Genomic DNA, 4,075 nt, shown 5'->3' on the forward strand with positions numbered 1-4,075 from the left:
AACCTTGACTAAATGAATGGGTGGAAGTCCATGCTTGGTTTTCTGTAGTCATTTTGTCATCGTGTGACACTCGCGATGCCGCTGATTCCAGACGGAGACAGAAAACATACTTTGTGCACTGATGTCACGTTCGCCAGACAATGTATCTGACACTATACATTAAACATGGACGACACATTCCTCAACCTTGATTTATGACGTGTTTTCTACTCTCTGACTGGTTTTCGTACATAAGGATTTGTGACATGCCAGACATTCAGTTCTCCATGTAATTATGAAATCATAGTTTCACCGTTTTTTTTTTTTAAAGCTCTGCTCAGGTGTGAAAATGACCTGATGGTTGGTGTGCTGTTCCTCAACCTTGACAGCATGGCAAACAAAATACCTTTGTGTGTAGCTCAACAGAGACGCCCTGTTCAGTCAACAAGGCCAGATTTATGATAGGTTTCATTCCTCCTGTTTCATTGTGGTGGTTGCGGGAAAGGTGGCTTACTACAACCGCAGAAATGCAACACAAACAGATATGCTGTTTCTCCTGTTCTCTATTGGATGTAATGTATGTAAAATATAAATGATGTGAGATAGTGATACCATTCAATGCACTATAAGTCACCACAGTATGAGGTGGGCAAAGAGTGACACCTGGGGGCCAAAGCATAAACAACATGACAACCGGTTGTGGGTCACTCTCTTACATATTATAAACCAGGGGTATCCCAAACATCGTTTTACCTGTGACTAGGAATGAAATAAATTACGTTGTATTTCACAAGAAAAAAAAAAGAGAAGATCAAAAGAGGGGGTTGAACATAAGAAAACATAGGTTTAGGCTGCAGACATGTTTGTCTTTTTCTGCTTCTCCTTCTCATCAATGCTCACTAATTCAACTCCATGTTTGCCACCATAATTATTATCATTGCCATATTCTGTCACCCTGGCTGTGCCTGTTTCTTGCTGTTCTGCTGTATGAACTGCCATAACTTGTAAGTCATATTCACATTGCTTTAGCAATATTTGTCTGTCTTTGTCTCTCTCTGTCCATCCATCTGTCTTTTCTCTCTTTCTCTCTTCTTTTCTTCCTCCCCAACCGGTGCAGACAGATGTCCGTCCTCCATAGAGCTGGGTCTGTCCGACGGTCCTGCCTGTTAAAGGGAAGGTTTTCGTTGCAACCGTATTCTGTGTGGTCTTTACATACTCTGTAAAGTGTCCTGAGATAACTTTTGTTATGATTTGGCACTATAAATAAAATAAAATTGAAAAATTGAATTGAATTGCTTTCCATTCTGCTTATCATTGTGCCTCAGATGTATCTTGGGACCGCCTTGACCCCCAGGGTGGTAAACCCATATCAGTCAACCCCAGCTAGTAAATAGTCACGCACTGTGAAAAAGGCAACTAGAAAAAATCCCTCAAAAGCATGGAGCATAAGATGTTATAAGCAAAACCAGCAACTTGTTTTGAAAAAACACATTATTTTGCATATTATACAGAATCCGAGCACAAGCTATGTCACATATTTATCCACTGAATACTGCTGACACGTAGTGGACACTAGTGAACAGTGCAGCTATCGTTCTTTAGCAGCAGTCTCTAAACTATACGTGTAATAATAGTTACTCTCCCAAAACATTTGATTCATGCTTAAAAACCTAGTTATTGTGTCAGTAACTCTGCCAATGCCACCAAAAATTAAAAGTTGCTCTCAATTCAAATCCATTGTTTTTCATCTGGGGTCCCAAACAAAAGTATTGCTTCATCGTGTACAGCAGACTTCTGACACATCAGTTCAAAATCATGGTCATAAGCAATTCTCATAAAGCTAGGATTAGTTACGGAGTTCAAAGTATTAATCAAATAAATCAAATAAATTTTAAATATGGCCCACGGTCCCCAGGACAGGTTAGGTAAGGTTTATATTTTTTTCATTTTTCATTACCCTTTAATTAACCAGGAATATTCTTAAAAATATTTAAAATCTCTTTTCCAAGGGAGTCCTGGCCGAGACAGCAGCATAAACGTACAAGTATCACATTTAAAACCAAAACAACACACTAACTAAACATGACACACAACTTAACAAAATATAAATCAACAAATTAAAACAGCATTAAAAATTAAAAAGCAGATCAGTGCTCATATTAAACTGTTTGGTAAAGTAAATCCACCAACATATTTGTGTACACCATATTAGCAGTGTCTGCTGCTCTTATTCGTCAAACACAATCAGCCTCCTCTCCTTATGAATAATGACGAGTAATGATGTGGAAGAGATGACGCAAGAACATTCAAGCCCCTAGAGAATTGGGTCATGGGTTGCAAGAAGGGGAATGTAACTTCACATTATGGAAATGTCATGAGTGCACAGCTATAAATATTGGACATCAAGCAGAGATGAAGTGAATGCTTCTCTATATGAATGCTAATTGAATTGACATTTCTCAAATATCTTGTGTTGAACCACAGTGACACATGCTGGCCAAACTCCGTTCCAAGAGTGCACACATTTTTTGGTATTATAAATCTATTACTGAACATCTCATCTCATCTCATCTCATCTTCATTCGCTTATCCGGGGTCGGGTCGCGGGGGCAGCAGCTTTACAACAATCATAAACATTATATCTTAAACAATATATAATAACATATTATATTTCTAATGATGAACTAGGGCAGCATACTATAAAGTGTCAAATTGTGCATTATTATGCTTAAAATAGAAAAAATATCACATTAATAAGCTCTCACTGACCAAAATGCCCTTGCTCTGCAGAGATTATGCCTGTGAGTGTTTCATCAGATGTGCTTCAGCCTGTCACATCTGTAGCCTCCAACAGTGCGTTGCTAAGCAAGGCATTAGGTCCTCCCCTCTCCTTACAATTCTACTAGCTTCAATTATGGTGTCTTCAATTTGATTTGGTGTTATGTCCCATTCCTCCCATTGGTCCCACTTGCACAGAACATGGAAACATGACAGACGGGGACAGCACAAAGCCCAGAAACTCCCAAGAACAGGAGATGATTGAAAAACCATGTCCAAGTGTTTCTTTTCTCCACATGGTGTTGAGCACATCCAGAGAACAAGTCTGGGAACCAAGATCCAAACTGTAAACGTGACGGACTGCATGGATTACATTACCGTAAACACCGTAAAAGATTCAACTGTAGTGTCAAAAAGGCTTTTGAATTCTCTCTGTCACTTTAATATTCTCTGCTTTCTGTGAGAGGGTTTAAGTGATAATAACACATGACATATAAGGACTGGGAATAAACGTAGGTCCATATAAAAGTAAAATAAAGTCTTTTTTCGCTATGTTTTGTTCACTACACATAAATATTGCTGGACCCTGCAGGATGATAAAAAAACATACATTATCTAAATGTAATTTCAAACAATTCTCTATTTTTCAGAGGGAATTATTTTAATATTTTACTCAACAATTATTTTCGCCGTTTTAGTTATGATATTTGCAGGTTCATATTTTACATATAATATAATGTATATATTGTATTTTATTATATTATATTATATTATATTATATTGTGTTATATTACATTACATAGTATTCTATTCTATTCTATTATAGTATTTTATATTGTGTTATATTACATTACATTGTATTATATTATATTGTATTATATTATATTATATTATATTATATTATATTATATTATATTATATTATATTATATTATATTACATTGTATTATATTATATTATTTTATACTATATTATATTATATTATATTATATTATATTATATTAAGCAGACTTCTGGAATCGACAAGTCTGCTTAATGAGTAGCTGACTGTAGTTTTTTTAGTGCAGGGCTTAATGGACTATTTCTTACACTGGCTTTTTTTAAAGGATCTGAGTACCTACTTCTTCCACCACTGGCTGGCTGGTATCCTGGTATTATTAATTCTTAATAAAGCATAACACAAACCTATTGTAACGTAATGTCAGATCCCCAACCCCAAAGAGCACAGAAATTGGAGTTTACGAGGTGCACGCGAGGAAGAATGTTCCTGCGCGTTTATTTGCAGTATTAAGGTCAGCTCTCTGAGAGGTTCTGTACGT

The sequence above is a fragment of the Echiichthys vipera genome, assembly GCF_963691815.1.
Source record: "Echiichthys vipera genome assembly, chromosome: 14".
NCBI classification, from domain to species: Eukaryota; Metazoa; Chordata; class Actinopteri; order Perciformes; family Trachinidae; genus Echiichthys; species Echiichthys vipera.